This window comes from Octopus sinensis, linkage group LG6 (assembly GCF_006345805.1).
Source record: "Octopus sinensis linkage group LG6, ASM634580v1, whole genome shotgun sequence".
Lineage (NCBI taxonomy): Eukaryota > Metazoa > Mollusca > Cephalopoda > Octopoda > Octopodidae > Octopus > Octopus sinensis.
The window spans coordinates 10,655,618-10,670,019 of record NC_043002.1 but is presented as its reverse complement, the minus strand read 5'-3'; the positions used below and the strand labels follow the sequence as shown (position 1 = coordinate 10,670,019).

Below are 14,402 nucleotides of genomic sequence, written 5' to 3'. Positions count from 1 at the left end.
GTATTTCACTCTTTTTTCCTGTGATTACTCTCCACGTGTTGTGTCTAGCTCTCGTGTGTTTGTTACCTGCACCGTTGGTGACGTCGTGTAGCCATATATATATACATACATATATATATATATATGTTTACATATATATATATATATATATATATATATATATATATATATATGTTTACCTCGTGAAGACCACTCACGTTTTTTTTTCCCTCTGTCCTCCCACCTCGGGATCTTTCTTTCTCTTATGTTTCCGACGAAGAGCTCCGCTCGAAACGTCATACCCTTCTTCTTCCCTTTTTTCCTGAGCGCCTAATAATACCTTAATTGTTCCACCTCTTTGCGTTGTTGTCTTTTTTGTTTTCTTGTTTGGATTAACTTTATATATATATATATAGTTCGTTTATTTAATTGAACGCCACGCATCCATTCCCAAGTAAGTATATACATACAAATATAGATATACATACATATATATATATATATATATATATATATAATATATATATATATATATATATATATATGTATATATATATGTATATATAATATATATATATGTTAATAAAATAGAACACATGCATATATATATAAACATATATGTACGTACCTACCTCTACATGTACATATACACGCATATATGTGTACAGGACACCAAAAAGACGTCGAACACATAGAGAGACGAAAAACATAGACACAAACCAAGGAACAAGACAAGCAAAAAAAGAGAGATACAGGACAATAAGCACAACGAAAAATATATTATATATATATATATATTATATATATATATATATATATATATATATATATATAGTGAGAATTTACAAAAGAGCAAAAGACGGGTGTGTAAACAACAAACAGATGTATTAGTTTAACGCTCGGGAAGTGAGAAAGTCTTTTATGATTCGAGCCTACGCTCTTCGCCAGAAAGGCACACAGAAATAAACAGGGAGAGAAAATAGAAAAAGTTTTAGTGGCTAGCGATCTATCTTGGCGAATATATATACGTACCAGGGGCGATTTGTTCGACTGACCTTACAAGGTAGAGCCCCGGCATAGTTAAAGTCATATGACGGGATGCAGTCAAGTGCTTCCGTAAATATATCTATTAGGATATATACGTGTTCCGTTCCAAATGGCTTGAGACATTTTTAGGAGATGCAATTATAGCTGTTCTAGACTATTGTAACTTTAGTTTATCATTTGTATACATCAAATAAGGGTGGAGGCGCAATGGCCCAGTGGTTAGGGCAGCGGACTCGCGGTCGGAGGATCGCGGTTTCGATCCCCAGACCGGGCATTGTGAGTGTTTATTGAGCGAAAACACCTAAAGCTCCACGAGGCTCCGGCAGGGGATGGTGGTGAACCCTGCTGTACTCTTTCACCACAACTTTCTCTCGCTCTTTCTTCCTGTTTCTCTTGTACCTGTATTTCAAAGGGCCAGCCTTGTCACTCTCTGTGTCACGCTGAATATCCCCGAAAACTACGTTAAGGGTGCACGTGTCTGTTGAGTGCTCAGCCACTTGCACGTTAATATCACGAGCAAGCTTTTCCGTTGATCGTATCAGCTGGGACCCTCATCGTCGCAACCGACGGAGTGCTCCTATACTTCTAATAAGCTGACCTGCTAAATTTTTATTCAAGACTGAACGAGACGTCTTTAACATCACTTTAAACACACACCACTAAACACTTCTTGTCTCAATTTCATCTTGGTAACTTTTGGAAGCACTCCGTCGGTTACGACGATGAGGGTTCCGGTTGATCCGAATCAACGGAACAGCCTGCTCGTGAAATTAACGTGTAAGTGGCTGAGCACTCCACAGACACGTGCACCCTTAACGTAGTTCTCGGAGATATTCAGCGTGACACAGAGCGTGACAAAGCTGGCCCTTTGAAATACAGGTACAACAGAAACAGAAAGTAAGAGTGAGAGAAAGTTGTGGTGAAAGAGTACAGCAGGGATCACCACCATCCCCTGCCGGAGCCTCGTGGAGCTTTAGGTGTTTTCGCTCAATAAACACTCACAACGCCCGGTCTGGGAATCGAAACCGCGATCCTATGACCGCGAGTCCGCTGCCCTAACCACTGGGCCATTGCGCCTCCACGCTCTTGGTACCTAACTACTTGAAGGAAATGGGTTTCAAAATTGTCTCTCGCCCTCCCTACAGTCAAGACCTTGCTCTCCGAGATTTTCGGTTTTCCAAGCTGAAGGAGAACCTCAGAGGACAGTCGTTTGGAAGAGGATGATATTATGGAGGTTTATGAAAAAGTTAGCTATGGAAGAGTGCCATGAGGCCTTTCCAGGAGTGGCTGGAGCGCTCCAACAATGAAATGAAATCAAAAGATCCTATTTTGAGGAAGATTAAATGTTTATACTTTGAAATTAATAAGTATCTTTTCTGAAAATGGTATTTTGGGCCTACTGATCAACCATCGGATAGTCCAGTGATGGATTAGCAAGCCGAAGCTTCGAAGTCACTGTCAATTCTATTCTCGTTAACAAGTACTCAATTTCTACTCCACAAAGCGTATTGAGTAATCCTTCAGTTTAACGGAAAATTATTTTCCTTATAACTTAACATAAAAACAAACATTATTGCGTGTATATATATATATATACTCACACACACACACACACCACACACACATATATGTATATATATATATATATATATATATATACTCACACACACACACATATATGTATATATATATATATATATATATATATATATATACTCTCACACACACACACATATATGTATATATATATGTATGTATATACGAATATATATATATATATATATATGAATATATATATATATATATATATTATATATATATATATATATATATATATATATATATATATATATACATATATATGTATGTATGTATGTATATATGTGTGTATATGCAGTGAGATTTTCTTTTCTCTCGTTTTCTATAATATGGTGAATGGAATACTGTACATAATCATATAATCCTTATCTCCATGTAATGCATCATATCTATAATTGCAGATAATACCCCTTGTCATGCTATCTCCTCCGGCATACCCTATTAACATTCCGTGAGCTCCCCAGACACCGCCTATCCCAACCACAGCCGCGACCATCGCCACCACTGACGTTCCTATTTGTCGATGAACATCAGCGAACAAATTCATAATAGCAAACAAAATCGATTTGCTAACTCCACAGATAAATGTTCCATTATTATTATCATTATTCTTGTTGTTGTTGTTGTTGTTGTTGATGTTATTGTTATTGTCGTTGTTGTTGATAATGTTGACGTTATTATTAATAATGTGGAGGCGCAATGGCTCGGTGGTTAGGGCAGTGGACTCGCGGTCGGAGGATCGCGATTTCGATTCCCATACCAGGTGTTGTGTGTGTTTATTGAACGAAAACACCTAAAAGCTACACGATGCTCTACCAAGGGGTGGTGGCGACCCCCGTTGTACTCTTTAGCCCCAACTTTCTCTCACTCTCTCATCTTGTTTTTTGAATAACGCTGCGATGGACTGGCGTCCCGTTCAGCTAGGAGAAAACACATACGCCACAGAAACCGGAAAACCGGGCCCATGAACCTGGCTGGGCTTGAAAAGGGCGCATAAAAAAAATTTAAATTATTAGTAATAAGGCAGCAAGCTGGTAAAATCGTTTAGCACGCCGAGTGAAATGCTTGGCATTATTTCGTCTGTCACTACGTTCTGAGTTCAAATCCCGCCGAGATCAAATTTGCTTTTTATCTTTTCGGAGTTGATAAAATAAATACCAGTTACAGACTGGGGTCGATGTAATCGAATTAATCCCTTCCCCCAAATTTGAGGACTTGTGCTTCCAGTAAAAAGGATTATTATTATTATTATTGTTGTAGTTGTTGTTGAAGTTATTATTGGCAAAAATTCTGCTTAGCACACTTTCTTCCGTCGTTACGGTCTGAAGTTCAAATCCGGCCGAGGTCGACATTGCCTTTCAACACTTTGGGATCAATAAAATAAGTACCAGTTAAACGTTGTGGTCACTGTAATCAACTTACCCATTTCCTGCGAACTGGCAGACCTTGTGCCAAAATTTGAAGTCATTATTATTACTGAAAGTTGCGAAAATGGCAAGAGTGGATGGTACCTCTCTAAGTGTAGACCTGTGAGTCGGAGAGAAGGGATTAGAGAGGGCCCTTGCTCCTAGGCTTTCAAGGAAATCTCGGACGGTGGGGTTCCTCGATTATCCCTCCAGACCTTCGTGTATCTGGAGGCCCACATCTCTGTCGTCGAAATGCTTAGCGGTATTTCGTCTGCCGCTACGTTCGGAGTTCAAATTCTGCCGAGGTCGACTCTGCCTTTCATCCTTTCCGGGTCGATTAAATAAGTACCAGTTACGCACTGGGGTCGATATAATCGACTTAATCCGTTTGTCTGTCCTTGTTTGTCCTGTCTGTCTTTAACCCCTTGTGGGTAGTATAGAAATAGGTATTTCATCTGCCGCCACGTTCTGAGTTCAAATTCTGCCGAGGTCGACTTTGCCTTTCATCCTTTCAGGGTCAATAAATTAAGTACCAGTTTCGTACTGGAGTCGATATAATCGACTTAATCCGTTTGTCTGTCCTTGTTTGTCCTCTCTGTTTTTAGCCCCTTGTGGGTAGTAAAGAAATAGGTATTTCGCGGGTCGCTACGTTCTGAGTTCAAATTCCGCCTAGGTCGACTTTGCCTTTCATCCTTTCGGGGTCGATAAAATTAGGTCGATTGTAATCGACTCATCTTCTCCCACAAATATTTCAGGCCTTGTGCCTATACTAGAAAGGATTATTATTATTATCATTATTATTATTACTACTACTGTTGTTGTTGTTGTTGTTGTTGTTATTCTTCATAATAAGGCGGTGTACAATCATTAGCACGTCGAGGCTGACTCTGTCTTCTATCCTTTCGGAATCGATAAAATAACCACCAGTCGGTCACTAGGTCTGATGTGATGCAGTCCAGCAGACTTCTTCACCAACAACTTCGGGCCTTGTGTCTATAATAGAAAAGATGATTTATTTTCTTTCTAATTTCCTTTGTTCTTTTTAGTTATCTATTAGCATCTTTCCTCAAATCTTTTTGATCTTAACATTATTCTCTTTGATCTTTTGAGTCTAACGCAACCGATTTACCTAGAATTACCCCTCTCCACCAAGTGGTTTGTCTTATTCCTTCACTTCTGTTCACTTTAATTAAGCCTTATATTTCTTCTCCATATTTCCTGGATCTTACTTAAATCCTTCCGCTTTCTTTTCTTCTTTTCGAGAATGGTTCATTGTTCCTACGGTCTTTCGTTTCTCTTAACATTCCCATCTCTATGATGACAGACGCAGTGATTATTATTATTATTATTATTATTATTATTATTACTATTATTATTATTATTATTATTATTATTATTATTATTATTATTATTGTTATTATTATTATTATTATTGTTATTGTTATTATTATTATTATTGTTATTGTTATTATTATTATTATTATTATTATTATATTATTATTATATTATTATTATATTATTATTATTATATTATTATTATTATTATTATTATTATTATTATTATCATCATCATTTAAGACGTCACACACTATCCAATATTGTGATGTTGTTGATTAAGATATTGTGTCCACCGGGGTTTGTACTGTCTGTCAAATCAAAGCAAGGACCTCAGACAGACAGTACTTTACGCAATATGCGGGCAGTTCCAAATAATGCCGATTTTTGAAATACACCTAAATTGTAGGTGTATTTACACAAATTGGCATCATTATTATTGCCATTATCATCTTCTTTGAATTCTGTTTCCTTTTCCTGCCGAGTGCCTTCCTGACATAGACAAAGAAATGCACTATACACATTGGTAGGCCATTAAAATAAAACAGACTAGATTGTTCAGTTACAAAGTGATGTGATAGAGAAAAAAGGGAAAGGTCAGAGAGAAAAGGAAAAAAAAATTTATACAAAAAGTAAAAAAAATAAAATAAAGGAGAAAAAGGAAAAGAAAAATCACAACGACAATGCTCTTCTCAATACGCATGATGTACCAGTTGAGACAATCTTGTCTTGTATAAATGGTAAGCCAGTATTATTATTATTATTATTATTATTATTATTATTATTATTATTATTATTATTATTATTATTCAGTAGTTTTATTTTTATAGCGTGCTTTCACTTCACTACCGAGCACAGCTCTGTGTGCCTTAGGTATGTGCTGTGATTTGTTGTGATGCTCTGATGGTTACTGTATGGAAAGTGTTCTGCGTAGGATGTGTGCAGTGCCTAGTAGTGCAATTTTCTGTATGTTATATGTGTTTGTAAGTCCTGGTGTTTTTGTTATGTATTTGTCTGAATATTTTTTTATCATGCCTAATGCACCTACTATGATAGGCATTGTTTCTGTTTTTATATTCCACATTCTGGTTACCTCTATTTCCAGGTCTTTGTATTTTGAAAGTTTCTCCATTTCTTTTAGAGACACGTTGTCATCTGCTGGTATTATTATTATTATTACTATTACTATTATTATTATTATTATTATTATTATTATTATTATTTTATTATTATTATTATTATTATTATTATTATTATTATTGTTATTGTTATTATTTCGTCCGTTTACACGTTCTGCGTTCAAATGCCAGCGGAGTCGACTTGGCCTCCCACCCATTTGAGTCGATAAAATAGATACCAGTTGAACACTGGGATTAAAGCAAAGGACTTCACCCGCTCCTCGAAATTGCTGGCCTTGTGCCAAAATTTGAAATCATCGTCATCATCATCATTATTCTTTCGTAACACAGTGTGGGTAAAAATACACCGGAACCTTTAGTCATCTGTCAAGTCACAACAAGGACCTCAGACACATAATACTTTCCTTAAGATGTGCGCTGTGCCCAATAAGGCTGCTCTTTGCAAGACATCAATCTTGCATAGGATTTCCAGCTGCCTTAAGAAGTAGCCATACCAAATGATATGAATGTTGTGAGTAAAAAGGTTTTAAAAAATCACCAAATACTCCGAATTGAAAGTGCTTTGTCTAGCACAGGTGAAACAGCTTGTGGAGGTGATTGAGTGAAGTGCATACATTGCCATCCCAGTCGATGTTTTAGCAACAACTGCACGGAAGACGGTGGTATACCGCTTGTGTGACGATATATGATAAAGGTGACGTTACAAAGTCAAGTTACATAAACCAGAGGTGGGTGTGAAGTTCATAGAAATTGGACGAGCTCAAAGCGAGCGAGATTGTAACTACATATAGTATACATGGAGAATTCAGCTTTTCACCCCCGATACAAGAGAACCTCGAACAAGAACAATTCAGGAAACAACAAATAAAAGATCATAAAATGCAAGTGGCCATAACATACAAGTGCGCACTCTCAACTGTGGTTACATAGCATACGCGTGTATGCTTAGATTAATTCTACCCACTCTTAATCCTTTCCCTCCATTGTCACTTATTTTTACCAAGTTCATTGCATGGGACCCTCATTCTATATTCTACGTGAAAATTCAAAAGTTGAGGGGCGGCTGAGCGAAGCGGAATGTGTCTGATTTGAGAATAGACGTGTTACCCTTGCCCACCACACAGGTTCTTTCAACAGAAACACCAGACAGGGCGAGGGAAATACCTCCCCTGCATTACTCAAGGAGGGCGGTGGGGCGATCTTCACTATCACTTCAGTTAAAAGCCATATCCGTCTAACACGCAACAACAAACACTCAACATAATCTTAAAAGTCAGTTTCTGTATGTATTTTGCGGTGTTCGAAGTATCTGCAAGCGCGGTGGCCGTGTGTTATCAGAGGGAGAAACAAAGTTAGTCATTTTGATGTTTTTTTTTCTTTATGTATAATAGTAAGTTTGTGTTGTATGTGTTTATGACGGTGAGTTTTGGGGGTTTTTTGCTATTTTTGTTTTAGTTTTTGTGTTGACCCTTTTGTGCCCAGTACTGTTGGCTGTCTGCGGTGTTGATATTGGTGGTATTGGTGAAGGTGATGGAAGCGTGGATGATGGTGTATTGCTGTTGTTTTCGGGTGGTTTTGATTTTTTTTTTTTGGCTTTTTTATTTGTTGCTGTACTATTGTGCCCATTTCTTAGTCTTTTACGTATGACTTTTGTCCATTCAATTCTGTCGGCCTCTCCGCACGACATGCCTGAGTGGTGAGTCGCGAAAGGGTAGTTCCAGTGGGTCGAAATTTTCTGATGTTTTTTCTGTTCTTCTGGCAATAGCTATGTTGTTGTTGTTTTTGTAGGCGCTGTGGTGGTGGTGGTGGTGGTTGTGGTCAGCGCCTCTGCTGTTGCTGGCGCTGTTGCCTTTCGTGTAGTTGTTGGTGGCGTTTTTGGCGTTCCTTCTGTAGTTGGGGTTGCTTCAGTTGTTGTGGTGTGGGTGGTGCTTGTATCAAGGGGATAATACCCACCTGTTTTAGTTGTGGGAAGAAGGTTTTCAGGTGGCTATTCTTTCCGCATAGATAGCATCTTGGCCTTCTGACCTCAACTAAGACGTTCAGCAGAGTGCCACCTGGAAGATTGAGTTGGTTAGAATTTTCTCCAAAACGTCTTGGCTTATTTGGATAATTATTTGCAATTCTTGATCTGTCCAGTTTATTTTTTTACTCTGTTTTACTCTGTTTTATCTTCCAAGTCAAGAAGGATGGCTGTGACAATCCAGCAAGCGTTCATTTCTGGTGGTATCTCCAGAATTTTTATCTCGGCAACACGCCGTCCCAAGTATGTTAGAACTAGGACATGTTCACTGTTTCTCAGCTGGGACGTTGAGTGCTGTTCTATTACGTCTTCTGCAGCAAGTCTAACTTCAATTGTGCCATATTTCTTACCCTCGCCAGATAAGTTACGTCTTTCCAAATGGTTGCATGCATTTTTCAACTGCTTCTTTGTGGAAGTTTTATACGTTTACTTTTAGGTGGTATAGTTTTTTTACACTATGGTACGTTAGTTTGTTTTCTCTATAATATCTGGTGTTGTGTTTATCGAAACAAATCTTTCGCTTTTTTTTACTTTTTAAAATGTTTCTGTAGTCTTTGAGAGAATCTACAGAAACGTTGATAAATTCATTGCTTGATTTTGCTATTGAAACAAAACCTCGGCTATTCAATGCATTGGGTTGTTGTTGTTGTTATTGTTGTTGTCTTCTTCTTCTACTTCTAATCAGGACTCATGCCATTAGCCACAAAGAATAATCTCTAATTCGAGCCTACTCTAAGCTACTAAAAATGCGTGTAGCAACTTGAAGATCCACCCACCACACACGATAGACAGGCGGTTGCACGGGCGCGAAAGCTACGTTGTTATACTCATTGCGTAAACGGTGGCTTTTAACGGGTGGAGAGCTGAACCATCCTGGGGTACAGAGGATTCGCAATCTAGACTACGGTCTGAAAGTTTACCACACCATAGTTGGCGTTACACCATGGTTCCTCTGCTTTGTGGCAGAAGTAGGAAGAAAGAGTGAGAGAAAATTGTGGTGAAAGAGTACAGCGGTGTTCACCACCCCTCTCTGCCTGAGCCTCGTAGAGCTTAGGTGTTTTTGCTCAATAAACACTCACAATGCCCGGTCTGGAAATCGAAACCGCGTTCTTACGACCGCGAGTTCGCTGCCCTAACGACTGGGCCATTGCGCCTCCACTATATTGTTGTTGTTGTTGGGTGTTCAATGTGTTAGCGTTAATGGTGGTAGTGGGAAGGGGTCTTGGATTCACAGGTGTTGCGACGCTAGCAGCGTCCATTGGCTGAATTCCCTTGCTCCTTTCCTCTTCTTTCTCGCGTTTCTTTTCTTCCTTTCCTCAGCGTTGTTCGGCATTGCACGTGCTAGCAAGACTTAGGTCGTCCCTCTCTTTGCCTTTTAAGGCGCGGAATGGATGGGGACAAGAAATTAAAAAAATTTTTTGGCTGTCTTCCGACAGCAAAGGTGGTGGTGGTGGTGGGAGGAAGTAAAAATGAAACGAAAAACTGACACTCTTCTCCAAGGACATTTTTTTGCTAATTTTAAACTCGCAAAACGAAAAAGCGGTGCTTTTAAATTGAAAATTCGCCCCAAAAAGGGAAAAAATAACTAGCGCCTAACTGCTCAGCTCAGCAAGAGCCCAGTCGTGGTGGTCCCAGAAATATCGTAAAAAAATTTCTGATACAAAAATATTATCTGTAAAAATTACACAAAAACTTACAGCTCAGGAACACACGTTGTTCCTCTTTGAGATCCACGAACAGAGTTCTCAATAATAATAATAATAATAATATAATAATGATAATAATAATAATAATAATAATAATAATAATAATAATAATAATAATTATAATAATAATAATAATAATAATAATAATAATAATAATAATTAATAATAATAATAATAATGATAATAATAATAATAATAATAATAATATAATAATAATGATAATAATAATAATAATAATTAATAATAATAATAATAATAATAATAATAATAATAATAATAATAATAATTAATAATAATAATAATAATAATAATAATAATAATAATAATGATAATAAATAATAATAATAATAATAATGATAATAATAATAATAATAATAATAATGATAATAATAATCATAATAATACTAATAATAATAATAATAATGATAATAATAATATATAATAATAATAATAATAATAATAATGATAATAATAATAATAATAATAATAATAATATAATGATAATAATAATAATAATAATAATAATAATAATAATAATAATGATAATAATAATAATAATAATAATAATAATAATAATAATAATAATAATAATAAATAATCAATTATTGTTAATCATGCCTTTCTTTGAAGCATTTCTCTGAATTAAATGCAGATTATAGAACATACTGGTTACCCGAGTTATTCTATTATATTTTTCCCTTTTACTTTCTTTCTTTCAATCTTTCTTTCTTTCCTTCTATCTTTCTTTCTTTCTGTCTGTCTGTCTTTCTTTCTTTCTTTCCTTCTTTCTTTCTTTCTGTCTGTCTTTCTTTCTTTCTGTATTTCTTCGTTTCTTATTTTCTTTCCTTTTCTGTTTTAGTTCCTTTCATCGAGTGTCATTATTTTGTTCATATATCAGGCGGCGAGCTGGCAGAGTCGTTAGCACGCCGGGCGAAATGCTTAGCAGTATTTCGTCTGTCGTTACGTTCTGAGTTCAAATTCCTCCGAGGTCGACTTTGCCTTTCATCCTTTCGGGGTCGATAAATAAAGTTCCAGTTTCGCACTGGGGTCGATATAATCGACTTAATCCGTTTGTCTGTCCTTGTTTGACCCTCTATGTTTAGCCCCTTGTGAGCAGTAAAGAAATATATTTTGTTCATATATATTTTTGTGCATGATTGCAAAAGGTGTGCGTGTGCGCGTATACGTTCATATCTGCATATGTGATTTTCTGAAGTTGTTAAATTTCTTCCAGCTACTTCAAGTATTTTCAAATTTTCATCAGAATATTTTTTAAAGTTATGTCCTCTTAACCAATCAAAGAGGTCCATTGTTAACACGTTGCCAACCAGAACTGTGTCTTGTCATGGAAAACCAGCAATGACAACGAAGATAACTATACGTAGTTTCTCGACCAGCTACATACGGCAGTCAAATCTCCTTTAAACTACGTCATAAAAAAGAGAGGGCGACACATTATATAATGCAATTGGAGGTTTTGGTTTTACATTCAAAAATTAGAGCACCAATGCTTCGTATGTGTTAATAACAATCACGTGCGTAGAGCTTGTATGTAATCTGTATTTATGGTTACATATTTAGCGTGACTCTAGAAAGTATTGCAATACAATGGCGCTCTAATTGTGAATTACAAGACCAATACTGTCATATAATGTGTAGAAGAAGTGGATATGTGGTAAGTAGCTTGCTTACCAATCACATGGTTCTGGGTTCACTCCCACTGCGTGGCACCTTCGGCAAGTGTCTTCTACTATAGCCTCGGGCCAACCAAAGCCTTGTGAGTGGATTTGGTAGACGGAAACTGAAAGGAGCCCGTCGTATATATGTAGATAAGTATATATATATCTATATCTATATCTATATCTATATATATATATATCTATATATATATATATATATTATATATATATATATATATATATATATATATATATATATGCGTGTGTGTGTGTGTGTGTTGTGTGTTTAAAGGGCTAAAAACCACTATGTGGACAGCCATATGCTAGAAGTAGATCACCTACGTCTCTGATTTTTCAGATTTTTGTATGCTAGGCTACTGGTTTTAAATTGATATTAATTAAATTAAGATTCAATTTACCTCCCTCGTTATTTAAATATATATATATATATAATACAAAATGAGAAAATGGAGAAATATATCTAAATCATTCATCAACTATCAGATAATACCGAATCATATACATTATTAAAACACTACACAAAAGCATTAAGATTAGGCATTAATACAGTACAATAATTACAATCAATATAATGAGATATAACTAAATAAATATAACAAGATATAAAAATACATATACATTATAACTGACAGCTGTTTCGGCCATACAGATAGGTATGTCTCATTTAACCTATATTAGCCATATATTGCAGGTATAAATGAGACATTAACAAAATTATCTTACGGCCTCTTCGGAGATTCTAATGTAGGTATGAGTACATACCCAAAAATCATTTACATATAAATATAAATATGAGTGCATATATACTCATATCCTTATATATATATACATATACACATACATACTAATATAAATAATATAAATCAATATATATCAATAAACATAATAATGTTCTATATTGAATGTTACAGTTCATCAACCAATATTAAGAAATTACAACATATATAATCATACTTAATGCAGACATATATAGTAAATAGTTCATTATATTAATTTGTGTTACTTTACAAAAAGTCAATAATGCTATACTAACAACATCATTACTAATCAAACAATACATATATCTCACAATTAACAACATAGTAGCAACACTGAAGACCAATAAATACCACCATAGTATTATTCAAGGCAAATAGATATCTGCATATATATGCAATCAGTCAAATTCTTCTGTTTGCATGGTATTAATTTCCACAGATGCATTCGATTGGCCTATACTTTTAAATATATGTATGTATGTATGTATGTATGTATGTATGTATGTATGTATGTATGTTACTATGTATGTATGTGTCTGTATATGTTTGTGTGCTTGTGTTTGTCCCCCCAACATCGCTTCATAACAGATGGTGGCGTGTTTACGTCCCCGTAACTTAGCGGTTCGGCAAAAGGGACCGATAGAATAAGTACTAGGCTTCCAAACAATAAGTACTGGAGTCGATTTGCTCGACTAAAGGCGGTGCTCCAGCATGGCCACAATCAAATGACTGAAACAAGTAAAAGAGAGTAAAGAGAGCGAGTGTTTTCTGCTTTTTTAGTCATGGAGTAGTTTAAGGAAGATTCGGCTGTTATTACTAGCAAGTCGATTGACTGCCTAAAGGTTTCGTCTTTGTTTCCTGTGTTGATTTCCATGACAACTGATAGTACCAATCAACGATATGTTGGTTAAAATTACATAATTATAATTGCTTGTAACTTCTTTAATCTTAATTTCTAGAAAAAACAGAACCCCACCCCCAACCCAGAAGAAAAAAGAAAAAAATTAATTACGATTTTCGTATTCAGCACGTGAAACTATATTAGAACGGCATAATTTCAAAATATTCTGGAGAAAATTTGAAAAACGCCAAGTAGCTGAAAGAGATTTAACAAGATCAGATGATTTATATATGCCTGAGTGTGTGTGTGTGTCTGTATTTGTGAACGTACCTACCTCTCTAAATATGTCCGTACTTTCGCATATGGATGTGAGCATGTGTACGTGTGTAACTGGGTGTCTGTGCACATGTGAGTTGTGTATTACATTCCTCTGTTCAGCCATTTTATACGTTTTACTTTCGTTTGTGTTAGCTGTGTGTGTAACTGTATTTTTATGCGCGTGTACAAACTATGAATGTGTTTGTGTGTGTGTGAGTGCACATAAGAAAACTGTATGTGTGCAGGTGTGATAGAGTATGTGTACATAGGTTAGGTGTTAATGAAGCTAAGCGTCTGAATGAAAATTGTGATTATGGGCGTGTTTGTAAGACTGGAGTGTGAGTTCATGAAGAGATTGATAGGAATCGGAGTGTGCGTGAGCATGAGTGTGTACATGGTCGAACGTGAGTGTATACATGGGCGTGTCTGGGTGTGCGTGATTGAGCATGTATGTATATATGTGTGTGTGTGAGTATGTGTGAGTAAGAATATAATATTTGCGGGCGAATAAGAAGCACATTCGCATCAGATGCACTCCTATGTTAGATGCACCC

The 14,402-nt window shown here is 36.0% G+C and overlaps 1 protein-coding gene across 3 annotated transcripts in view; it reads left to right on the top strand.

The window, feature by feature from the left end:
• LOC115213422 (FMRFamide receptor-like) overlaps positions 1 to 14,402 on the top strand; it is a 252,318-nt gene that overhangs the window by 86,219 nt on the left and 151,697 nt on the right. Inside the window, exon 1 of one of the 3 annotated variants that reach the window (XM_036503640.1) lies at positions 3,118 to 3,212. The exons of the other annotated variants lie outside the window; for them this stretch is intronic. The gene's annotated coding sequence lies outside the window, so the exon portion shown is untranslated. Of the gene's footprint in view, positions 1 to 3,117; positions 3,213 to 14,402 lie in introns of those variants that run through there. 3 annotated transcript variants of the gene reach the window in all.